Genomic DNA, 26,695 nt, shown 5'->3' with positions numbered 1-26,695 from the left:
ACATATTTATGCTCTTTAAAATAAAAATTGCCTCATCCTTTACACTCGATCCCTGGTCTAGCTAAGAAAGAGAGTCCCAATTATCCTGGCAAAGAATTACAACATTTCATTTGTGAGTTTGTTAAATGCATAGACTGCTAGTGCCCAGAGCTTAGGCACATTTGACAGTTGCCTCATCCCCTCCAGCTGAATAGCCTCAGCTCCGTGGGGAAGACTAGGTGGTTCTTCCAGTCAACAAAATGGTCACCATCATCCTGAATGTGCCCTAAACCTGGCTCAATACCTACTGTAACCGGGCTCTGAACGGAGTGGCTTCTTATTACAAAAAAGTTAGAATTTCATGGGTGACTAGAGAATGTTCTAGAAAGGTTATTATACTTAACTTCTGGAGTGGGAAGTCCTTCTATGTTCTGGTCTTAGCTTCTGTGTTTATTGAATTTTCCTCTGCTGTTATAGCAGCTGACAGCAATAAAGTCACACACTCCATTAGATGTGCTATTTATGGAAACAGTGCTTTGGTGCCAAAAAGGAAAGAAAAAATAATAAGAGGAGAAATGATTGCCAAAAGCAAGGTCTCAAAAACGAGTGCAATGTTAGCAGCACTTATGATATGGCCAGCTTGGTAACACACTGCCTCTTCCCAGTCCTGACGCGTGTGAGTGTGCATGTGTGTACATTTGTGTGTGCACATGTGTGCAGTGTAGGCACACATGCATGTCTGTAATAAGATTTTCTTTCCTATATTTCTTTAAAAAAAATGTGATTTTTTTTTCTCCCATTAGCCTGGAAAGAGACTCAGCAGTTGAGAGTATTTCCCAGTCTCCCAGAGGAACTGAGTTCAAATCCCACCACCCACGTTGGGTAGCTCACCACTGTAGGGGATCCACCATTCCCTTCTCATGTCTGTGTGCATTCACATACGTGTGACATACACTCACACAAACACACACTTTAACTACAGAGAGAAATCTTTAACAGGCACCAAGTTCTTTCCATCTTACAATGATGACCACTCAGATTTAGACACAGCCTTGTGTGTGTAAACTTTATTCATGTGCAACATCTCATCTGAACCATCACATGTCCTTCTGAAAGGTGAGTAAGGTCCGGAAAGGGAATAGAGGAGAGGACCCATTACAAAGTGGTTATCTCAGTCTCTTTTACTGGTTCTGAGGTATAAATAACAAAAGCAACTTAAGGAGGCAGGATTTATTTTGGCTCAGGAGGTACAGTCTCTCATGGCAGAGATGTCAATGATGCAAGGGCTTGAAACAGCTGGTCACATGGTATCCACAATCAAGAGCAGGGTGATGAATGCATGCTTCTGCTCAGCTCCCTCTCTCCACTTACACAGTCCAGGAGCCCAGCCAGGGAACAGTGCTGCCCACAGTGGGTGGTCTTCCCACTGTAATTATTGTAATCAAGGCAGTTCTCCATAGGCAAGTCCAGAGATCCATCTGCCAGCTGATTCTAGGTTGTGTCAAGTTGACAGTTAACAGTGACTTATCACATTGGGAATAACAAAAGGGAAATGAAGGGTTTCTGTTCTTGTCTGCATTCATGAGTACTTGGGCCTCAGAGGTCCTTTTGAAGCTCCTAAGACACTTGGAGGAAGGATCTCCACAGCATGGTGAGAGGTGCTGGCAACAAGGTTTCCAGTACATCTCCTAGCTCATTCTTCTGTATCTACGATACAGATACACTGCTTTCCTTGATATGAATATATCGCTGGGGTGCATACAGACTCTGTCTCAGCTCTGTCTCCAGTGTAAACTATTCTAGCCCTCCCCCACTTCTCCCAACTACGAGAACTAGAAGAAATTAAAAATAAGAAAATAAACATGCCCTGACCATCTGGGCTGCAGTTCAATTAACAGCCATAAGCAATATTTATTGCGGAATCTTCACACCTATTAGCATGAGGAGGGAAAAATAAGGTCGCGGCTTTGCACATAAAATACATCCATTCTTGGTCCACAGTGATCACGAGGGCTCCTGGCCAGGGGACCTCGTTGCTCTCTTTCCATCTGAATCAAGGCCAAGGTAACAGGCTTCTGCATGGCCTTCTGACCTATCTGAGAATGGTCAGAGGTTGGCTACTGCCCAGCATGTAGGTGTAACTACACTTTAAGCCTTTGCATTTTGTAATCTGCAACTGAGGTTGAGGTGGGCTTAGGCAAGTGAGAAGATATATACTATACACCATTGAAATGTTCTTGGCTGGTTATTTTTTCTTCTTCTCCACATGTCCAATAATTCTTTGTGTTTTAATTAAGCTTTTGGTTTAGAAGTGCCTATACAACTCAGATTCACTGGCAGTTGTAAGAAGTAATGCAGTGATCCCGCCGTACACTTGACCCTGGTGCCCTAATGGTAAGGACATGAAACTCTACTACAGTGTCACAGTAGGGACACTGGCAGTGGCTGTCAAGACGCAGAGCATTTCTGGAGGCCCCAGAATTCCTCAGTTGCCCTCCATACCCACCTTGCTCTCCTGGCCCCACCCTCCTTCCTGCTACTGGCCGTTGCTGATCTGGTGTCTGTATAATTTTGACATTTCCAGAATTTTATGTAAATGAATCCTACAGTATATCACCCATGGGGATTGGATTTTTCCCACTAGCTTTTTTAGCCTTTTTTTTTTCCCAAAAGACAATTCTCCTCCCCCAACCTGTGTGTGTGTGTGTCTGTGTGTGTGTGTGTGTGTATGTAAGCCTCACCATTCTAAGGCTCAAATACACATAGAAAAAGGCACAAGGCCTGTGCAGAGCTGTGGTCCACTCAGTCTTCCTCCAAATGAGAAGTGGGCACCCTGAGGAGAGACTTTTGTGTTCATACAGAATGGCGTTCACTCTCAAGAGTTCTGTACTCCGGGTTACCATGATAGATCGATCCGTCAGTATACACCTGCCTTGCAACCACAAACACCTTGAGCTTGAGCCCCACAGAACCTATGTAAAGCCCCGAGGCATGGTGGCTCACACTTGCAATCCCAGAGCTTCAGAGACAGAGACAGATTTCCGGGGTTCACTGACCAGTTAGCTTAGCCTACTTGGTGAGTACCAATGTGGCCAAAGACCTCTCTCAAAAAGCAAGGTGAATGGTATGCAAGGAATGATACCTGAAACTGTCCTCTGGCCTAGACTCACACACACACACACACACACACACACACACACACACAGAGAGAGAGAGAGAGAGAGAGACAGAGACAGAGAGAGACAGAAACAGACAGAGAGATGGAGAGATAGAGAAACACACACATACCTGCACTCATATACCCTTACATATTTACACAATAAAAGAAATATTTTGTCTGTGCTCTGAGCTGGGCAAAGACATGGTGTCTTCATCTTACAGATGAAGACAATAACATCGGCTTTTAATAGTCTAATGTTTATAGACATTCTATGCAAGGTGATTATGAAAATTAAATTAGATAAAGTCTTCTATCAGCATACTCATCTATAATAAATATTGATAGGTGGCACCCATTATTGCTACAAATAAACCATGTTGAAATAATGAGTATTAATTGACCTTCGGGAATTTACTTTGGTTTTGAATCAATCTTTCTCAATACATGATACAGAATCTGGGCTTCTCCGGGCAATGCTTTCTGGGCCAGAACCCTGCGGTTGCTTGTCTGTGTTCGATCTCCAATACTGCACTGCCGAGGGGAGGGAAGGAGAAAAAGAAAGAGAATGTCTTGCCTCTGAGAAGTGTTCAGGCTTTGAGTGATGTCAAAGGCCTTTGAACAAGCTTTAGAGATGACATCCGTATTTGTCCATTTTTTTTTCTTTTGACTTAAATTGCTTTTGGTTCAACTGCTGCAGTGAATTCAGTGAATTGACTTGACGCAATATCACACAGGGTGACACAAAACCCGGAGGAGGAAGGAGCGGGTTGCTGCCAAGGACTGGGAAATGGAGGAGTCACTGCCCCACTCTCCTCCCTAAGTGTTGGAAGAAATGAACATGAAGTTCACGTTGAAAGGTAATCTCCATGAACCGTGATAAGAGCGAGTGGCGTTTTCCACAGCTGAAGCCTGCCGCTTCAGCCTTGCGGTTATAATAAAAAGCCATTTACATATAACCGACCACATTTTAAGCTTCCTACGTTGCTATTTTTCCCCCTCATTCTTCTTCCTGTTCCCTTCCTAGGCAGCCAAGTGCCACGTGAACTCCTAGAACGTCCTGCTAATACAACCTGGGCTCTGATTTCCAGTGAACAAACCGCAGAAGTGGCTTCTCTGTGTCCACATCTGACGTCAGCTCCCTCATTTCTCCCACTGTCTCTCCGCCTTCTGCCTCACGCCTCTTTGCCCAGACCCCTATCTTGGGGAGAGGAATCCGACAGTTCTTGGCAAAGTTCTCTGGTGAGGGATTCAAACCACAGAGGCTTTGGATGTGTATAATAATAAGGCTGATCTGATTTGGGATCAGATATCTGAACCACTGACCCCATCTCTGTCTTGATCCTCCTGACCTCTGGCAGGCTGTACTGGGTTCTATGTGAGTCACTTTGTTCACCTCCAGATGCTGAGAGAATCTCAACTTGAAGGCAGTTGTGAGGTGAAACGAAGGACCACAGTTACCAGTCCCAGGACATGGCCAGCTTGCTGTTATGTTTAAATGGGAAACAATCACAGGTTCCTGTGTTCAAACACTTACTTCCCAGATGGGGATGTGGCTTCAGGAAGTATTGGACAGTTTAGGAGGTGGAGCCTGGGTTGTGTAACAGCCTTTGAAGGGACTACCCACTCATGGTTCCCACCTATGCTGGCTGCTTCATGGTGGTACACAATCTGAATATCTGCTACAAGTCCCTTTCACAGTGGAGGTTCCCACTACCATGCCTCCCCCTCCATGATGGACTGAAGTCCCCTGAAACCATAAGCCAAAAATACACCGTTCACTTCTTAAGTTGTTTCCATCAGAGAGTTGGTGCCAGCAACCAGAGAAGCAACTAATACAGATGCAAACAATATAACGTGACTTATTAAACATGACAGCAGGCTGAGGTGTGGGAATATTCCCATCTCATTAGAACAGTGAGTAATGTCATTCCCCTGGGTCCCTAGTGCCAGGTTTATGGGTATATATGCTTAAAAAGAAAACCTTAGGCCTGAGGGGAAAAAAAAAAAAAAAACATAGTCCAGGTCCTGGAGAGAATCTCCCATCTCTGGCTCTAACCATTGGCTTTGCAAATAGAACACAGGATTTTAACCTGACATAGGTCTCCATCCCAGGCCACACCTGTGCAATTTACAGGGGACCTTCCCTGGGAGCCACGCCCTTATGCTAAGGTCAAGTAGATGTAGGTGTCAAAACAGGCACACTATCTGCTCCTGTTCAACACACTGCCACAGAGAAGAGGCTCGGCGGTAAGTATAGATTTCTTCCCTTTCATGTGTACATACAAGGTCACTTTCTCCATGAATCAATAGCGCAATCTGAATACACAATTTTCGTGTCACTGTGTATTTTGGAGTTGATATACATCGAAGGCAACAAGAATAACAAGGCTTTGAAGAAGCGTCAGCTCAGATAGCAGAATAACTTTGTGTTTTCTTACTGGTCTCAACTGAGGACACACAGATGAGGGATCTACTTAGGTAAAATGTCAGAAATAAACAACGTATACATTGCATTGCGGTTTCAATTTTGTCCCCATTTCTTATCAAATGAAGTCCGGGAAGTTTTTACGATAATGTCTGCTAAAAAGCATTTTAGCCAAATCTTCCTTTTTAAGTCCTCTTTATCCCACTAGCCGAGTTTACTTTCTGAGCAGACTGGAGAAGGCAGAGTTCTGCAGCTGCTGTGGGCTCTCATGCAAGTGACCCCGCATGCATCTCTGTTCTCTCTAGGCAAAGCTGGCATGATGACTAGTCCAGCCAATAGCACTGATCCCAGGTCTCACACAGATTATCTGTGTGGACCAAACTGTGTAAATATTCTTAAGCATTACATTGTGAGGTTTCACGGAGCTCAGCATAGTTCGGCTCTCTCTTTAACACACAACTGACCTATAAATATGCTCAAGGCACAGTTTACAGATATTTACTTTTAATGTTATTTTCTTTTTACTATTATTATTCATTGTAAGGCAAGATGTCACACAGAGCAAGCTAACCTCAAACTCCCTACACAGCTGAAGTTGACCTCGAACCTCTGATCCTTTTGCCTCTACTTCCCAAGTTCTAGGATTACAGGTGTGTGTCACCAGGCCCTAAGTTTAGGCAGTGCTGAGGGTCGGCTTGAACTCAGATCTTCACGCATGTTAGGCAAGTACTCTACCAACTGTGCTATGGTCTCGTCCTTACAATTATCTGTGCTGCTTGTCATCATAAGACGATGTGCCTGTTACCCGTGTGTAGGCTTTAAAGGGGTATCATGACCAGGCGATTGTGCCCGTGAGTTAGAGGGTCAAGCAAATGAATTAAAGTTACAAAATAAAAGTGCTAGCAAAGAAACTTAACTGGAAGGCTGGCATTTGCTTTCCAGCTAGCGAGACAAGAGTATGATTTAAAAACAAACAATCAAAAAAGCAGTGCCCTGGTGTACAATAGCCGGGCGGTGGTGGTGCACGCCTTTAATCCCAGCACTTGGGAGGCAGAGCCGGGCGGATTTCTGAGTTCGAGGCCAGCCTGGTCTACAGAGTGAGTTCCAAGACAGCCAGGGCTACACAGAGAAACCCTGTCTCGAAAAACCAAATCCAAAACCAAAACAAAAACAAAAAACAAAAACAAACAAACAAACAAAACAAACAAAACAAACAAACAAACAAACAAACAAAAAACCCTTCAACCTACCCCGGGGAAACCATCCGTAAAGTCTGTACCACATTTAACCTTGTGTCTGGTTCATGGTTGGTCCTCAAAACACAAGAGGTGCTGTTAGGGCTGTCCCCACTGATGAGGGACACATGCTGGCTATGACAAACAGCCACTATTAGAGCAGAGCTGCGGTCACTTCAGATGCATATTTCCAATAATGATCGTGGCTCCGGACAAGCAAGCCTAATAATCTGATGTAAGCAAATCCTCAGCTTCCTATGCCTCTTGATCCCTACACCCTAATATCTGCATCTATAAATTCCTTCTGAAAAAGTCAAATAGACTAAGAAGTCAGTGGAATGTTCACAGAAAGAAAGAAAGAAAGAAAGAAAGAAAGAAAGAAAGAAAGAAAGAAAGAAAGAAAGAGAGAGAAAGGAAGAAAGAAAGAAAGAGAGAGAGAGAGAGAGAAAGGAAGAGAAAGAAAGGGAGAAAGAAAGAGAGAAAGAGAGAAAGAGAGAAAGAGAGAAAGAGAGAAAGAGAGAAAGAGAGAAAGAGAGAAAGAGAGAAGAGAAAGAGAAGAGAAGAGAAAAGAAAAGAAAAGAAAATGGAAGCCAGCCTCCAACTGTGCTGCACAGTCCAGCAGGACTGTGCTCCTAAATCCGGGACAAAGAGATTTCCCATTTTGACTCTGCCATCTCGTCCTTGCTACTTGCCTCCTTGTCTTGTTTACAGACCTCCCGAGTATACATTTCTCTCATTTACTATGTTTCCTTGGACAGCAACCTATGTACCTCTCAATAAATTTTGGTTTACCCAGGAGCTGACGGGCACAGAAACCTAGATTCAATTTGTGCCGATTTATGAGACACGGGCACAACAATCGTGGAAAGTTTCCTGGGCTTCACTTTATAAATTAACCCCTTATTTAAATATTCTGCAGACTTAGCACGGGCTGTTGCTGGATGGGGACTCCGTCCCAGGTCAGCTTTGCTGGCGCGTCTCCTGGCATTTGTTCCGGGAATGCATGGACCCTTCAGCACAAACAATCCAGATGTACAAGATTTATGACAACCTGGGAAGGCTCACATGCTGTTGTTAGGCCACAGCAAGAGCCATCTGAGTGGGCTTCACGATGCTGGGTCCCAAGCCTCTGAAAGCTGCATTTGGGGCATCTGTGTGAGCAGCGTTTTGAATCAACTGATGGCTTCATTCATTCACTTGACTGAAATACTGTGGTACACGTTGGTCTTGCCTGCACTCATCTGCAGAGGTCGTTGATACTCTGCAGGTGGCTATGGGCACTTGGGTGCCCCTGTGGACCCTGGTGGCTACTCAAAACCAAGAACAAAACTCAGGCTATCTTCCAAGAATGCCAAGGTCCAATCACTATACAGCAAATTAAAGCCTTGTTGTGATATTTACATTCACGTATGCACTTGTATGGAATGCAGTGTTCACCAGAAGCTTTAAATACGAATCTTGGAGGCTGAGGAAGCCCAAGGGAAGAGATACTGAAAGTCTCAGGGAAGATGCAGCTTACGTATGAGGCAAGCAGGCTCAGAGAGAGGAAGTGACCTCCAGAGTCAAGGTGCTGGCATTCACTGAGCCAGGACCCCCAGCTTCCAGGTCCTGGGTGACTCATGCCCTCTGAACAGTGGGATAGCCTGTGCTAACTACAAAGCCTGGGTGAAGCTCCCGTTCCTCTCACAAATTCACACCCCTTATTTTTCCTGCTCTTCTCCAAGCAGGACTGTGACTTCAACAGCATCATTAGAGTCTTTGCAAAGGAACAGTTTCCAGATCTATTTAAACATGTTTGCAATGATTGCGGGGGTCTGTTTGATAAATAATTGAATAGATTTTTTTGAACTGTTGGCTGCAGGGGGTGTGGAGGCAGACCGGTGAGGAGGAAAAGGGGATGCTTGAAGAGCGAGCGACAGGGACAATCATTTACAGTGGCAAGGAGGTAAGGGACTCTGTGACTCCCAGGGGGCCTGAGTAGCTCAGATGTTCCCTCCAATCCTGGCTGATGCTGTCCTGCTTGGCCAAATCGACCTGAACAGCCCAGAAGGCTATGCGGCCGCACCTGTCAGCCCCAATCCGCGCTGCAGAAATTTTGTTAGGAAAATAGATGTACCAAGATTCAATTTTTCGATTGTCTGAAGGCTTAATTTAGTGACCTTGGAAAATGTCTCTTGGAGGTGAAGGAAGAAGCTGGGAGTGTGCTGGGGAGGGTGTGTGGGAAGGACAGGGCCTCTCTGGTAATGGATAATTTATTTACACTTAATCTTCAGGCCTTTAGGGGAAGCCATGAAGATAGTTATATAGTTATATAGCTACCATCATTTTCTTCCATAAGCAGAATGGGGAGCTATATGAGAAAGCGAGGGGGAGAAAGAGGGATAGAGAGAGAGAAAGGAATAGAGTGAGAGAGGAGATGGGAGGGAAGAAAGATGGATGGAGAGAGGGAGAAAGAAATAGAGATAGATGGATACATAGATGGATAGATACATAAATACTTAGATGGTACATACATACATACAAACATACATACATACATACATACATACATACATACATGGATAGATAAATACATAGATGGGTAACCATACATTACTACTCAGCTAAGAGCAAAAAGGTTTTTTTTTTAGAAAATACTGTATATTTTTATTTTTATTGGTGTGTGTGTGTGTGTGTGTGTGTGTGTGTGTGTGTGTGTGTGCAAGTATCTGTAGGGGCCAGAGAAGGATACTGGATCCCCTGGAGCTGCAGTTACAGGTAGTTGTGAGGTGCCCAACATGGATGCTAAGTCCTGAAATTGGGTCCTTTGAAAAAAACAGCAGCAAGCACTCTTAACCACTGAGCCATCTCCCCAGGCCAAGGCCAACGACTTTAAGAGAACAGCACATGTACAATATATGTCTATGTGCAAAAGAGAAACGCAGTATACCAACCCTGTCTATCTGAGAGCCACGTACGAAGGTTCCTAGGATGCTGGCAGCTCCCTTCCTCCCTTCACTGTGCCTCCTTTCTCCTTCTCTCCACCCAGCCCTCTTCCTTCCTTTTATCACCGTTGCTGTTACTGGTGCCTTTCACAGTAAGCCTGATTCCATGGCTGTGACATCGCTGCCGACTGTGTGTGTTGGAGGGGTCACAGGAGGCTGTATGACTGTGCTATGGATGGACAGTCCTGTTCATTGGCATGACAACCAGCAGGAAGGACTCACGGGAAGGGGAAGCTTTCTGATTGGGAGTTTCCGGTCCTCGCTGTCTACAGGATCCTGAGGTACTGCTGACACTCTCCCTCTCCCTCAGCTGGGTGGGACAACGACATATGGACCTGTTGGGGATGGATTGAGGACTAATTCTAGAACTTTCATGGGGAGAACCTGGCATGGGGGTGGAGGTTACATTTCTGTGTCTGGTTGCCTAAGTCCCTGGTTGTTCAGTTGCTTGGTTCCATATTTCTTGGTGTCATCAGTGAGGCTATCTATAGATAAGCCTCACATGTGACAGACCAGATTCCCAGGTGAGAGTGTCTTGTGGAAGGCTCAAAATGAACAAAAAGCCATCATCCTCACTGAATGGAGTCTTTTTTAGAGTGGCTGCTTTAGGGTCCTCTACATTTCTGCTTGTAACTCAGCCACGCTCTATAAGTAAACCCAATAAACATATGGGTTTCCTAGGGTAAATTTTGCTAGCATAATGCTTGGTGTGTTCTTGGGAATCTCATGACAGAGGGGGAGACATGCTTCCCAACTTCCAGCAATGGGCAGAATGGCATGGGAGGGGTACAGAGCCATAGCTCCCTTTCCAAGTTCCTTCATCTCTAGGGTTTTCCGTTTCTCCATTTGAGGAGAAACTATGGAGAAACGAGGAGGGCTATGCCAACATTTTAAGATTCACACAAGGATACCTGCGCAGTGTGGGAAACGCAGTTCAAAGGCCAGTGGCTAGAACGACTCAAATCGCAAGGCTTTGAATATAGCTGAGTCCCGGCCTGCCTAATTGCGAATTGAAATAACACTGACCACGCTGTAGAACTGGGAGAATTAATAAGGATGACGGCAATCACACTAAATATAAGCTCTCCGAACACTGTTGGCACATAACATGGGCCATATTTAATGGAGGGTACAGAAAGGGGCCTGGAGTGTAATGACATGCTAAATTATGTTTCTTAGTAGTATACACGTGCTAGTCTGTGCCACACAATAGGAGCTTTACAAATAGGATTTACCAGAATAAATCTAATCAGTATGTACTCATACTCCAGCGGCAATTTAAAGTGCTGGGAGCAGTGGTGGACACATATTGGAGGTTCCCCAGATGGCAAGAAGCAGTAATACTGACAGAGATAATGTCAGATCTTTCCACATAGGCCTTCCTGGTCCCCTAGCCCAGCTTCCTCCATATGCAGAATCACTTCCAGTTTTGCATCCCATAGTTTCGGTCCCCTCCCCCCACCCCCCACCATCACGTCCATCTAAGGCCCTTGTCTCTGGAGGCTGATCTTTAGTGTCATCCTCTTTGCACCATGTGACAGGCAACAGGAGCCAGGCCTTGGGAGTTCCTAGGCCCCATGGGGTGTTCAGATTGGATGAGCTGGCATCCTTCTTTGCGTCTGTCACTTGCAGCCTCTTCTGTTGTTGGCAGGGGTGTCATTAAGGCCTCATGGCCCGAGGAGTTAATAGAGACACTCAGGGCTCTCAGTCACCAGTGCCTGCAGCAATCTGCACATATTGATACCTGGGAGCTAATTCCCCTTCATGACCTGACACCTTCACTGTGGCTCTGTCCCCACTTGCCAGCAGTCCACCCCCTCAGTCTCACAAATACATCCCCAAAACTGCTCCTGACAAGGAGACAGGGATGGGCCTGCCCCTGACCTACGGTAGCACCCTTCCCTGCTACATGAATACAATATCTCTCTGTTTCTCTCTCATCCCCCACAATGGGAGGTGCTTCCAGTCCTGGGGTCTCCCTGTCCTTAAATTAGCCAGAGGTATGTTAGGGGACAGGGAAGATCAGAGGCAGGACCTAGAGACCTAGAGATTAGACACCTGTTCTGAAGCCATGCTGACCCCGCCTATTGCTTCTGAGTTTGGGGGACCTTTCCTCTCCTTAACACCATCATACCTTGCCTCCAAAGTCTCCTCTGACGCCATTTCTGAAGAGCTCTTAAGCCAGAGGCCAGTGATGGAAGGTGGAGGAAGGAGGGCTAGAGTTAAGGTCTCCGTTGGATAAAAACAGTTGGACACCAGGCTGGATTCCACCAGACCTGGTCTCAGAAACCAAAAGGAATGAGGGAATGAAATAAAACACAAGGTTCAAAGGCAGGAAAGCTAGACTGAGGGGCTGGGGGGCATGGGTTAGCATGGAAAGCAAGTGTTGAGGAACTGTGAGAGTCTGAGTTAGGATCCTAGCATCTACGTAACAGTTGGGTATGGTGGTGCACTCCAGTCACTCAGTGCCAGTAGGGCAGACAGGTGGATCCTAGGGGCTCACTTGCTAGCCAGTCTAACTGAGAGATCCTATCTCAAAAACTAAGGTCAAGAGTGACAAAGGAAGACACTAAATAATGATGTACACGTACACACACGCACACGCACACGAGCACGCGCGCGCGCGCACACACACACACACACACACACACACACACACACACACACACACACACACTGCAGATGTCTTAAACTGTGAAGACAATGCTTCTTTCTCCTAGGGGAGTACCAGCCTGGGCTCAGCTAACTTGAATTGTGCATTTGCACAGGTGTGTGTACATTTATCTCCAGTGTCTCAGTACGTGTGGGCCACGGCTGTGTTATCAAACATGGCCTATCAAACATGGCCTGATGGAATGGGCCGTGTTTGTTTGAGTTGTTCTGTGTCGTTCCGCAGACAGGTGAGGCCCTTCCCTATCCACAGAGCCCTGTGATGGTGACTTGGCAGCCATGACAGCTGTTACATTTTTTTTTCTACTTTAAGAACCACTTGCCTTGTTTCAGGATGGTGGGATGAGGCAGGATTCTGTACTATTTCCCACAAGGGGCAGCTGATACAATAACGGGAGTAAGCAAGCCCCTCCCCTAGGCCCTGCGGCAGCTCCCTGGGCCCCACCTCAGCGCCTGGTAGCCCCAGCTGTGGAATGCAAACATCTGCGGGCATCATAAAGACATTCTATACACTTCCTGCCAAGTCCTGACCTTGTGACCATTTTTACCACTAGATTTGAATGACCTCAGCAGCCGGGCTGAAAGGCCTGAGTATTAATTCACGGAACCACGAGCTCAATTTAAGATTTAATTTGAGATAACGAAGAGCTACTGAAAGTGTATTCAAACTTCTAAGTGTGTCCTGGAACGGTCTCTCCGGTTTTTCCAAGTTGAATACGAGAGCCTGGGATTCCCTTTAACAGGTTTGTTTACGAATTTACAAACGATGGGGCTTCTTCTTCGTCGTCTTCTGGGTTCTTTGTGCCTTGGCTGTTGTTTAATGGCAGCCTTGGGGGAGGTTCCGTCAGCATCCTTTCCTTTTCTCCTTTACAAATGGCTGCCCTTCCCCTTAAGGATTACCTTTGAATTCCATTACATTCCTGAAGAGAAAGCAGGCTTCCCAAGGAATCTCCCCCCCCTCCCCGCCCCCCAACCTTCCCTCAGAGTCCAAGCTAAACAGGAGGAGGTGTCTGCGTTCAGCAGAGACAGTGTTTCTTGAAAGCCGCCTGCTATGTTGCTCTCTAAAATTTAAAAAAAAAAAAAAAAAAAAAAAAGGTGTGTGTGAAGATTCCAAGCCTTGCACCAGCCATTTGGTACCTCTTGGTTCTGGTGAATGTCTAAATTCTGAAGATTTTAGTCCTCGCATATTTAAATTTTCTGGCCCGAGATGGAGATTTTACTTGGTTTTCATCAGAATTTTCCATGCTTGACAATTGGCTCTACTATGGAAAACTCTAGCTAGAGTAAGGAATGCTTTGCTTCAGGCTGAAGAGCCAGAGTCTAGGATGGTGATGCATCTGGCACTAGGCTGGGCTTATTTTGCAATTTTTCAAGGAGTCCAGCGTTGGTATCAGAGGCTTGAAGCACAGTGAGCAAGGTGGTTCAGCGGGTAAGGCCAAGCATGAAAACCCAACTTCAAATACCAGTTACCCACTTGAAAAGTAAGCATGGACCCATGACCTCAGCACAGGGGTGGGTCACTGGGTCTTTCTGGTTAATCCCAGCTTCAGGTTCTGGTTGAGATCCTGTTCCAGGAAAACTGAGGTAGAGCAGAACACCTGACGTCCTCACCTGGCCTCTACATGCATACAGCTGGCATCCTCACCTGGCCTCTACATGCATGCACCTGCACACATATGTGTCCACATACCATGCACATTCAGACATGAGCTTCGTGTCTTGGGTCAACAGAGATGCTGAATAGCTCCTAGCAACCTTAACCGACAGAAGAGAGGTCTATATCCTAGAGGTTCGTGGTGTGGAAGAGCTGGGGGCAGAGCCCCAGCTGAAGCAAGGGCAGAGGTGTGTTCATGCCAGAGTGATGATGTAGCTTAGGCATCCTTTCCAGGAAGGCCTTGCTGTTTCAGCTGACACTCTTCCAGGGGAGTCTCTGAATTCAATGGGCTTGTCATTCTCAAGGTCATGTCCTTCCAGGCCCAGTTGACCCAACAGTTAAGGCAGAGGATCAAAAGTCTGGTTCTACTGACCCAATGGAGATTGGCTCTGATGGGCCCTTGGAACTTGAGAGCTTCCCATATGGTGTGTTCAGACTCCTAGGCCTGTTATCTCAGCTCAGTTTGCCCCATCCACTCCATGGTCACCTCCTTCCCTTCCACAGGTACTAACTTGCCCTCAGCAATGCTGTACATGGAAAAGTCTATAGACTAGACTCTCTATAAGTCTCTATAAGTCTCTATAAGTCTAAGTCTATAGACTAGACAACTGCCAAATGACGTTTCTCAATTGCAGAGATGACTGTGATTCTAAGAAGGCTTGGCCTCATCAGAAAACCTCTTACTGGGTCCAGGCCATCTGTCGGCCTTTCCAAAACCCTTGTTATCTATGATAGAGACAGAAGTAGCATGCTCCAGGGGAATAGAAAGAAATGGTAAGTCAGGAGGTCTTGAGAGATTTAGGTAGAAGCCAGGAGTAGCTTATCTGCACAGGGCCAGTTTGCCTATACACCAAAAGCGGTAGTCCCAACCCCCAGGAGTGAAGGACTTAAAAGGGGCCAAACTTGAGCTACTTGTTGACATAATTAGTGCTGGCTCCAACCAAGAGATTCTGAAGCCAACTTGGCAGAGATTTCTGAGTTTTGATTGGCAAATTTGAAGCAAAGTTCAGCCAAGTTCTATATCTATTTTGTAGTGTGCCTTATGCACATTGAGAGACGCCAACCCTTCCGGTAGATTTCCCGCTTTATGGTTGTTGGTAGCTGAAGATATTAGCTCTTTACGTAGACAAATGTTTCTGGCAGGCCAGCCTGCACGAGGAACGGGAGAAAATGCCTGCAGGTTCCTCTGAAAATTAATATAATATGCTGCATTAATCAGAATTCTATCAAGTCTACACACTTGGCCTGGGCTTAAGAGGCCCTACTTTGAAATTGCAGTTGGCTAAAGCTTCCTTATTCTTGGAGAATAGGAGTCAGAGTTTGGAAGGGGAAAAAAAAAAAATAGAACAGAGCTAGCATTTAAGAACCAGAAAGAGGAAGACAGTTTAAGCAACGTTAATTCCTTAGCTCCACCATCCACCAGGAGCCGTGTTATGGAAGATTTGACCTCCACATTGGCATAAACTTAACTTTGGATGGTGGGCTCAACTTCAGAGGCAGTTGGACAGACCACCCCTGCCCCCTGTAAGGCAACTTGGGGCTGCTTTGGGCAATATTTCAGGCCTCGGTTGCTGACTTGTTTGTTTCTGTCTAGTGATAATTTACTTCTGCTCTTGCACGGGAAATCTTGGTGATTTCTTACCGTTGGACAGACGTCAGCAGGTGATTGAGGGCATTTGAAAAGCAAGAGGATGACACAGTTTAGCAACTGTCACCGGGGGTTAAAGATGGGGCTCCGTGGATGGCCAAGTGGATAAGGCAGTCACAGCAGAAGTGCCAGGGCCGGGGTTAAGAACTCAATAATGTAGGTAGCAGCTGGGCAGGTATGGTGGCCACCTGTAATCCCAGCGCTTTGGAGACAGTCGGGATTTTCAGGACAAGCGGTCTGTCTAACGCTCCATTTTCAGCAAGAAACCCTGCCTCAATAAAGACAGTGGCGAGAACTCGAGGGCAGCTCTTCGGGCCTCCACACACAAGGGCACACATTATTCCCAGGCATGAAATGTGCCCCTTCAGATTTGAGCATGTGCACACTCACACCAGTCACACAAACACATGTAAAAATAAATAAAAGGTTAAATGAAGATTATCTTCTCCCCGAACCAAAAGACTCTGAGCCACCAAGTAAGAGCTCTCCTGGCTTCTCTGCAGAAAAGCTGCCTGTGACATATGACACAGTGGAGGCCGACACATCGGCATTCGGTCATGCTTTCTAATGTGACTCAGCTACATCTGTATTCATTATTATAACTCGGTGCCTAAGAGATGGATATTTTTAAAGACAAAGGGCCAGGCTTTTGGTGGAAACGGCCCCGTCCTCCCTGTATTTTTTTTTTAAAGTGGCTCCTTCTTGTCTGGTCTACTTCAGTAATTGGCAGGGTTTTGAGTAAGCTCTTTTAAAAGCCCTCCGTTTCTATTTTCACATTAAACACACTTGCAATATCTATTAAAAGCACAAACACTGAGGAACACACCAAGACTACCAATGAGCCTACATCTGGAGGCTCCCCTACGAGAGGAAGAATAGAGGGATGGCTTGTGTAGTTTTATGTCTGGGTATGTGGGGGGAGGGGGTGCAGTGTGTGTCGGGGTGTCGATGCTACAAAAGAAAGGGGCGTACCTCTTACTTCCTCCCTCTGACCTGTGTCCAAAATTTTCAAATGAACTAACTCTGTATGGGAGGGGTCAACAGAAGAGGACAAGTTCAGGATTTGGTGATAACTAGTCCTGGACTGGGCCTTCATCTGGAGGAGTCTTTATGCCTAAACATGAAGGGGAAGCAGAGCAGATACAAGGATAGTTCTATTCTGCTGTGCTTTCTAGGACTGACTGACTCCTTTGCTTCATGGCCCTTTGATGATTGACTGGTATCCCAGAGAAGATGCGTAAGGTCACACAGGGGACTTGGGAACATCTGGGAGAGGGCAAGGCCAGTGAGGAGGTTTGAAGAAAGAGAGCCTCTAGGCCCTGAAGAGATCTTGCAAGCCATTTTCAAGGTCACATCTGGGCAGGCAGCCAGATGTGTGAGCATGAACTTGCAGGAGGCGAGACAAGGGTCACTGGAACCCTGGCGGAGGGGCTGCCGGCAGCTGCCCTTGGCTCCGACACAGAGCTTCTAAAGCTGTTTCACCTCTTTCCAAATGTCTTTAGAAGGGCAGGGAGGGAAGGGAGGCTTGAAACTTAGGGGGTGGGTGGGGGTGTGTGGAGAAAAAGGAGCTGTAATTCTGCTGAAATCTTCTTCCAGAAACTTCCTGTTCCCATAAATGTGTGTTTCGGATGAAAGTTTGTGTACTGGGTTAAGGGAGACGGTTCACAATCTGAGATTTCGAATTGCATCTGTCAGTCAGGGTCCAGGCAGGAGGCAGTGGGGCATATTCAGATATGGGGAGTGCTAGCTAAGAGCCCTGTTTGCAGAGCTTGATTGTAGGCTTTTAGGAATGTACGTGGTTTCCCCTACAGGTATCCTGAGCGCCTAAGAGCAGGCATGGCTGAGGGGTGAGAATCTTCTAGAAAGGGAGGCAGTCAACCCTACCTGGAGGGAAGGAGCTTGAGGACTGGAGAAGCTAACTTTGCTTTGCTCTGTGGTAGCTATTCTTGCTTACCCAACCTGAGAAGGAGGGTAAGAGGTCAGGCTTCCAGCAAGGCAACAGGGAGTACCTGGAGAGCGAGGCATCTATGGTGTAGACTGCACACCAGTGAGGACTGGGGGCTTTGCCAGGGTAAAGTGAAGCATATTTATCTTAATGGTACCTGGTAGCAAAGAGTACTAGTGCTGGTGTGTGTGTGTGTGTCTATGTGTGTGTGTGTATGTGTGTGTGTATGTGTGTGTGTGTCTATGTGTGTGTGTCTATGTGTGTGTGTGTGTGTGTAGGTCCTGTTTTTTGTCCGCACCTTCTACCTTGTTAAAGTGCATCTCTTTGTTGACTTTCGCTGTGTACTACAGGCTAGCTGTCCTGTGAAAGCACGCTCTCCTATCTGCCTCCTAAGCCCCTGCAGGAGAGCTGGGATTGTGGCTGGTCCTCATATGCATCCAGCTTTTATCCAGGTTCGGGGATTCAAACTCAGACCCACAGGCTTGATTCAAACTTAGGCCCACAGGCTTGTGCAACAGGCATTGTTTTGTTTTGTTTTAACTCAATGAACCACTTCTGGAACACCAAGCTGACAGTGTGACCCCTTTTCTAATGCAGATGTGTAGAAACTCAGCACTTTCACTTTTCTTGGTTTTGATCTTTTTGTTTTCTGAGGGTTTTTTTGTTTTTTTGGTTTTTTTTTTGTTTGTTTTTTTAACAGAGGGACTATTTGGATAGTTTTAAAAGTAGAACATAGAGAATTTAAAGATTAAATGCAGAGAGAGAGAGAGAGAGAGAGAGACAGAGAGAGACAGAGAGAGACAGAGAGAGACAGAGAGAGACAGAGAGACAGAGAGTTCATTTGAATTAGCATGAAAAATACCTTTTTTTCCCAAAAATTTAAAAAAAAGAACAAACAGTTCATGTTGCGAATAAGAAGGAGGAGGAAAGATGAAAAGAAATAATATTCCAGACAGACACACACTAAAAGAATTCCAGTGGGAACACATTTTGCCAAAATTCTCCAGGAGAAAGAGCTAGAAAGGTTTTTCGGCACTGACCCCAGGGGCCAGCAAAGGGAGGGTCCAGCCAAGCTCTGTGGCAACCAGTGATGACACTGTCAGACACCAAGGACACAGACACAGTCTCCTGTGCCACCACGGCCTTGTTATTAAATGATATTCAAAAACAAAGGGAAAAGGTAAACTCAGGGCAGAAATGGCAGGCACTCTGAACCAAGGGAGATCATCTGCAGACATGGGGAGGGGCTGCCGGCCTCAGGAAGGTTCCAATCCTCCAGAATTTCTAATATAGATTAATGGCTTGCTCAGGCGAGCGGCTAGCTGCATGCTAAATGTGCTGACCACTGGAAATTAGCAAAGATGGGGCTGCTTAAAAAAAAAAAAAGAAAGAAAAGAAAGAGAAAGAAAGAAAGAAAACGAGCTGAATCTGAATGTGCCTCTCTCGTCCTAGCGTGACATATGACAAACAAAATTAGTTGTGACAAAGAGAAAGCAACAAGTCTTAGGTGGTGGGGAACAAACGTCTAGTGCATAATGAATGATCTCCATGGTGGTCTTTGCTGCTGTGGGCAAGAGCTTGGGGCTGGCGCTAGAGCCAGGTGGTAGAACCTCATGGCTTGTAGCCACGATGCCAGTGGTGCCCTAGGTTCAGTCGCTAGGGATGCCAAAACAAGCCAGAACAACAACAGCCATTGACTTGAGGTTGTACTGATTGTGATTTATGGCATAGGAGGGATGGCTCATGGATAAGAATGTTGCAGTGAAGGCTGCCAGTAGTGGGTGGAGGCAGGAGGATGGCTGGGGAAAGGTCACTAGCCAGATTAACTGAGAGATCTTGTCTCGAGGGAGTAAATCTGAGAGTGGTGGAGGAGCATCTAGGACACCTTTTTCTGGCTCCTGCACTTGCATTATGGCGCACGCGCGCGCACACACACACACACACACACACACACACACTTTTCTACCCACACATGTATATATTTCAAAGCCATAGCACAGCAAAACTCTACTGGCATAATTATATCTCGTTCCACTCATGACAAAAACGTGTGAGTTTCCAGAAATTAGAGCACATTATCCCAGATGTCGGAGGAGAAACTCAGCCGAAGCCCTGCACTCTGTTCTGGTCGTCACCTTATCCAGACGCTATTAGTCTAACACTTGAAAGGTATTAAGGACAGAGTGGCAGTTGGATGGTACTCCAGCTTAAAAGTCTCGGTGTTCTTCAAAGGGCTGTATACCTCTGGCTTAGGGGAGGCTGGGAGGGATGGGGGTGGCGGTTCATGTGGAGGCACGGGAAATTTAAAGAAAGGAAATTGCACGAGAAAGGATTTAGGCTCTGAAGGCTGACTCCATGGCAGGGGAACTGTGGAATTTAGAGGCAGTATTAAGGGAAAATCTGCCTGCTGCCTTAGTGCTTAAGAGTCTGGGGACTGCTGGGTTCAAGGCCAGCTAGGCTACACAGAGTTCAAGGCCAGCCTATGGGTTTTAGCCGGAGCCTGTCAGAACAAAAACATAAACAAAAGCAAAGTATACTTAAGCTGCCAAGTTGGGTTTTTTTCCCCTTAAAAGCTATCAAGTAGTTATGAAAAAAAATAATCTGCATGCAAATTGAAAATAACAACTCACAACGAAGTAGGTTTTTGCCCATAGCTAGCTGGAAATCGGGACTTAGCATGGAGTTATCCTGGGGTGTGTTCCGTAATTATGTTTACCACCAAGATTCACAATATTTTTATATTTTATTTCCATTTCTCTACGTTTCAGACAAATCTAAAAGTGAGTCAGAAGTCTTTTTTTAAAACTACATCTGCTTAGGGGCCGGGGAGATAGCTTGCTTGGTAATGTGTCTGATGCACAAATATGGGGACCTGAGCTTGGACCCCAGTTTCTGCAGAAAACGCTGAGTCTGGCAATGCATGGATATGAGCCTATGGCCAAGGAGGTAGAGACAGGAACATGTCTGGGGGTTCCACCTCATGTTCCCCGTTCTTCCAATGTCATCCTGCCTCCTCTGAACACCAGCAGTCTCCAGGTTAGACACCAATGGCTCTTTGTATATGACATATACTGATACCTACTCTATGCTGGGCATCCTGATGACTGGGAGGTCTGGGGTTCAAAACAAGATGGGCTCCGCCTCATTCACAAAATCATTATCGTGTGACAGGGTAAGACTGGAACAAACTGACAGCTTTTATGGTTACCTGTAGAGGATAGCCCGGGGGCCTTGTATTTTGATGCTAATTCTGCTTTCCTGGGAAGGGCTGCAGAGGAGGAGTGAATCAGTACACAGGTGAATTCTAGTGAACCTTCGGCCCACCTTAATGTGTAAAATAAAGGCTAGAGCCAGTGACTGGGCAGTAGACTTGGAGGTGGAGAAATAAAGGTTTATGGGAAGAGAGCTTCTGTCTCCAACCTTCAGTTACCCTTTACTGAGAAATCAGTATGTGCTTTGTACAGTTTGTTGTAGAACCCCATTCATTCCTCCAAATTAGCCTAACAGATAAGCAAATAAAAGAGAAAGAAAGTTTGGCACCTGACGGATGGTAATGGATTGAACGTTTGTCACCCTAACCCCAGGGTGACGGTATTTAGACATGGGGTCTAGGGGAGGTACTGAGGCTTAAATGAGCAGATGAGGGTGAGGATGGATCTTTCCCCCTTCACAATCATCATATGCTGCTCTCTTCAGACAAGGGGTAGACAGCTCTGCAACGACCTCTCTCAGCTATTGTGCTTCCCAAGTGCTATCCCGCCATAAGGAACGGCCAGAGCAGTTGAGCCTTCTATCTATTGCGACGGCCATCCCTGACAGCAGCACAGATGGAAAAGTTACCCTAAGCATTTGTGATAGGAAAGAGGAATGACTGGCACTCCCTGGAGTGATCTGAATGTTTCCTGAGTTATAAAGAGGGGGAGGGGAAGGGGCTGAAGACGCGCCTCAGCTGTGAAGAGTGTTTGCTTGTCTTCCAGAGGACCCAACTTTATTTCCTAGCACCCACATCAGGAGGCTCACAGCTGCTTATAACTCTAAAAGATCCAACATCCTCTTCTGGCCGCCTCGAGCACCTGTACACAAATGCACAAATCAAAACAGAAAAGGGAAGAAGCAAGGGAGGAAGCGGCAAAGGGTTTCTAGAATCAAACTGCAGGACTCTGGAATTGCCAAGTGTTCTGTGCAGCTTCCCAAGGTGACGAGTTGAGGTGAATCTGACCTGATGTAGAGGGAGGAGAGAGCGAGAGAGAGAGAGAGCGAGAGAGGGAGAGAGAGAGAGAGAGAGAGAGAGAGAGAGAGAGAGAGAGAGAGAGAGAGAAGCAGATACACAACAATGGAGGTCTAGTTATCTGAATGGTCTAGGAGATCGAATTCTTCCAAGTGACTTACCCAGCCCAGAGAGCCTGGGATTCATGGAGACAATGGAGATGTAACTGACAGCTATGGAATTCTTTGTGACATACATCTGTGTGCAAGGGCATGACCGTGTGTACACATTTTGAGGGTGAACTGTGGGTGTAAGGGTGTGGCCATGTGTGTACATGTTTAGAGTGAATGTCACAAGCTTCCACTTCCTTCTTCCAGCATGTGACTAAGGTCCCTGAAAGGGCTGCCCATTCAAACACCCTTGTCAATACAACCCATGAGAAGCCCTGTGATGTGCCCCAAAGTCTTGCTGATTAGACTGTGCTGTCTGCCTGTGAGTTCAGGGACCATTCTGTCCCCCTCCAACACTGGGATGAAAATGTGTGCTGCCACACCCAACTTCTTCTTTAAAAAAAAAAAAAAGTATGTGGTACTGGGGTTGGAGCATGGGTCCTCCTGTTTGCAAGGCAAGTACTTCACCCACTGAGCTATGTACTCCCAGTCCTTGGCATACCAATGGTGGTGGTTTGAATAGGCTTGGCCCAGGGAGTGGCTACAAGGTGTGGCCTCGCTGGAGTGGGTGTGGCCTTGTTGGAGGAAGTGCGTCACTGTCACTGTAGGGGTGGGCTTTGAGAGCTTCCTCCTAGCTGCCTGAGGAAGCCAGTCTTCTGTTTGCCTTTGGAACAAGATGTAGAACTCTCAGTTCCTCCTACATCATGCCTGCCTGGATGCTGCCATGTTCCTGCCTTGATGACAATGGACTGAACCTCTGAACCTGTAAGCCAGCCCCAATTAAATGTTGTCCTTATGAGAGTTGCCTTGGTCATGGTGTCTGTTCACAGCAGTAAAACCCTAACCAGTTTTTATGTTTTTATTCATCTAAATTTTAACATCGACATGTGGCCTCTGGCTACTCTATCACAGAACAGCTCCTGGCTAGGTAACGGGAGGCCACTTTCTGAGACTCAGCCGATGCCTATTAGAGATTGCCACCCTTCAGTCTAAGAGACGGTCCTTGGCACCAGCCATAAAATGTCTTTAGGTGAGATTGAGTTGCTTTATTTCATGGCACCTCGCTTTCTGCCACACTTGAAGCAGGTTTTAGGCCCCTGCCATTAATTAAGAACAGTGTAGAAACAAAAACATTTCAAAGGAGCGCGGGCCCTGGATGTTAAAGCTGTCATCTCTTTACATGGCCTCATGATTCAACGATTAATGGACCTTAAAACAATCATAAAACATCAAGGCCTCCGCTCAGGCTTAGAACAGGGGTAGTTTTACCTCTGCTCCAATCTTCTCCTTTGAAATTCATTGTGTGTCACAGGGCTCTGTAAACACTTTTAAGGATTCTGACATTGTGGTATGGGATGCTGTTAATCTGTTCCCTCCCTGACCTTCATTGGCTGGTGGTATGGCTGGTGGTATGGAAAATTCATGAAAACATCAAGGATGCACTCTGTGACACAGACTAGGGCACAATAAACCTAAATAACGGCTATCGTGTGCAGATTCTGACTCAATGAACTGACTCAGGGAAGAGTCGTTGGTCAACCGGGCTGTACCAGGACCTCAGTGGCAGACACTTGCACATTGTATTTTATATGCACCAAGCTTTAGAACAACCGTAGGGCATCGACATGAGAAATGCCCCATTTCACAGATGGGCATACTGAGGCCTGGACACATAGTTAATAAGGGGCAGCGATAGGATTCAAATCCAGGCCCTCTCATCTCTCTCAAACAGCACTTCCCCCCCACCTCATGTGCAACTACTACGTGCTAAAAGTTTGCTGATGGCTGAAGACACACTTTATTTTTCTTTCCTTTTTTGAAAAATTTTTTATGTGCCTGGGTGTTTAGCTGTATGTATATATGTACAAGAGGCCAAAAAAAAAAAGATAGATTCTGCCACCCCCCAAAACTGGTATCACAGATGGTTGTGAACTGCCATGTGGATAAAAGGGACTGACCCCAGGTCCTCTGCAAGAGCAGGAAGTGCTCAGAACCACTAAGCCACCTCTCCATCCCCTACATACACCACGTTTTCCAAAAGTGGCCATGGTGGTTTCCCAATGCCACATTCCTTTCAAGAACCATCCCACTGCCCCATGAGAAGGTGTAGCACTCTTCCTCATCCCGTACGCCTCAGTGGGATTTTGGGTCTGACTGGACAGAGAAGGAGCAGAGGGACACATGACTTCCACGGCAGAATCATGAAAGGCAATGTGAAATCTACTTGGCTCTTTCTTCGGATGCGACCCTGGAAACCCAGTTGCCCGGCTGCCTTAAAGCTCTGTGAAGTGTCACGGCCAAGAGCCAGCTCCAACTCCTACTCTCTGGAGTGGACACTCTTTAAATGGCCTCTGCCCTGGGTTTTGCTTTTGTATTTTTGTCTTCAAGCTCCTTCAGCTGATGTTTGTGGGGACAGACAAACTGTCCCCACTGAGGCCTGCTGAAACATGTCATCACAGAACAGTACAGCTTGGGGCGCTATGTGGTAGACACAGCAGGACTGACTAGAACGTAGCCAAACTTCATTGGTTACTTCCATTCCCCCCCCCCCCCCCCAACAACTACAGCTAAAGGTGAAGTAATGGATTCCTGCAGAAGATATCCTAGGAAGAAAAAAAAAAATATGGTCCTGGCTCGGTGGAAAACACTGAGATTTGAAAAAGCCTATAATAACAGGGAGTTAAATGAGATAGTTGAAGGAGAAGAAAACAGAGTGGATAGTAAATAACCCACTAGGTTTAGATGTTTGTGGCTGTAAGTTTACTGAACTGACTGTAAAAATAAGCTATACACAGGCCTGAGTAGCACTGTACTCATTCACTAAATTTGTCTCCGAAAGATTTTTTTTCATGGCTTAAGTTGGCATTTGGTGCTATGCCAGTGTTCGGAGGATGAGCAAAGATTCCTGGCATGCTAGGAAGGGGGCCCTGCGAGGCAGAACATCTTTGTCTTACTGCACGCACAGCTTTCGGCCATGTCCCTGGCAACTTGGGGAAAGAGCTGGAAAAAATAAAACAAAATAAAATAAAACAACTAAATAATCTCATGGTGATGGTGCCAGAGGTCGGCAGAAAGTGCAGTGACTTCTGCCTCACACCTGTGTGTCACACAAAATAAGCTCATTTTATTTTATGATTAGTTTTGTTTAATCATACGTATGTGTATTACGTACAGGGTGTGTTATGTGCACATGAGTGCTGTGCTTATGGGGGCCAGTAGAGGGCGTCAGATTCCCCTTGAGCTAAAGTTACAGATGGGTGTAAACTGTATGACGGGGTGCCAGGAACTAAGCTCAGGCTCTCTGAAAGAGTTGTTTGATCTCCTAACTGCAGAGCCATCTCTCCAACCCCATTTGCTGTGTCTGGATAACCTAAAACCCCAGTGTGAAATATCCCTTTCTGGCCACCTCCAACATGATCCATATCTGTGTCGATTTGTGCTTGAGGCTCTTGACACTGTCACTGGAAAACGTATCAGGCTGTTCTCACATATGTATTTTTCCTTTACTGGATACGGTTCTTTTGTCTACCTTACGTATTAATCATTAAACCATCTCATTAGTAAAATTTGCTATTTAGTAGTGTTATTCCTCATTTCATTTCTATGACTACATACAATCTGTAAATATTGCTATTTTTAGGATGTATTGCAAATATCAGGAGACAGAGACATTTTGTACGAGCTTTACAAATATAGACGGAAGCCATCCATAGGTGTCAGCAGCAATATTTAAATCTTTGTGCTGTTACTTTCCCCCAAATTTGGATTAATCAGGGCACATTTTAAACCCATAATGCCACCAGGGTTATATCCTTAGAATCACAAAATGCCTAAATTATAAAGAAAAAAGTCTCTCTCTGTCTCCCCCCCCCCTTTATTGATGGCTGTGAATTTTCTCTGCACACCTGTACTATCAAGGTAACTTTTGCTATAAACAGCATTTTAAAATTATCACATAAAAAACTATCAAGCACTAAATTAGAAAAAAACAGAAATCCGAAAGTGACAGTGAAATTTATGAAGCAATTCTGCTACACTCAAAGGCTCATTGCTTGGCATGTAAAAAATTTTGAGCTGCCTGCAAGACCTGGGTAAGAATTTCTCTTTCAGTGGGGAAACTTCCACAACAGGCTCTAAATGAGAGCCCTGCACAGGATGCACGTGCTGCAGACGCTCGTTTGTTTGCATGACTAATAGGGATGATATTAAAAGTGTTCTCTCATCATTTCAATTTTTTTCATTAAAAATTTTTTTTTTAATTTGGCTGAGTGCCTCTCTTTTTTTTTCCCTACCTCCAAGAGCTGTTAATTCCGTTCACTGCCGAGCAAAAGTCAAAATCACAGTCTAAACAGCTTGTAATGAGTTTTCAATGGCCCATCTCAATGAAATTGAGGGCAAAGACCAGCAGGCTCAGGCAATGTCGGCCCTCGGAATTTATTAGCAAGGGCACATTGTGTTCAGGGGCAGGTGTAGCAGAGGGACTCAAGTTCCTGGGCCTTTCAAGGGGAGCCCCAGTCCTTATTAAGAAGTGGTGTATGTGGGAGTGGGGGCGGGGGGAGGAAGGGCTGGGAAGATGGCTCAGTCAGTAAAGTGATTGTTGCACAATTATGAAGACATG

General features: G+C 45.9%; 1 protein-coding gene and 1 long non-coding RNA gene across 6 annotated transcripts in view; one reads left to right on the top strand and one right to left on the bottom strand.

The window, feature by feature from the left end:
• LOC143434983 (uncharacterized) overlaps positions 1-6,441 on the top strand; it is a 74,033-nt gene extending 67,592 nt beyond the window's left edge. Inside the window, exons 3-4 of the long non-coding RNA XR_013104903.1 lie at positions 3,874-3,996; positions 4,164-6,441. This is a non-coding gene — a long non-coding RNA (uncharacterized LOC143434983). The remainder of the gene's footprint in view (positions 1-3,873; positions 3,997-4,163) is intronic.
• Positions 1-26,695, bottom strand: part of Wwox (WW domain containing oxidoreductase) — a 902,911-nt gene that overhangs the window by 317,822 nt on the left and 558,394 nt on the right. The window lies entirely within an intron of this gene.

Source organism: Arvicanthis niloticus, chromosome 18, assembly GCF_011762505.2.
Source record: "Arvicanthis niloticus isolate mArvNil1 chromosome 18, mArvNil1.pat.X, whole genome shotgun sequence".
Taxonomy (NCBI): Eukaryota; Metazoa; Chordata; class Mammalia; order Rodentia; family Muridae; genus Arvicanthis; species Arvicanthis niloticus.
Note: the sequence above shows the minus strand (reverse complement) of the source record. Positions and strands in the feature narration are given on the sequence as shown.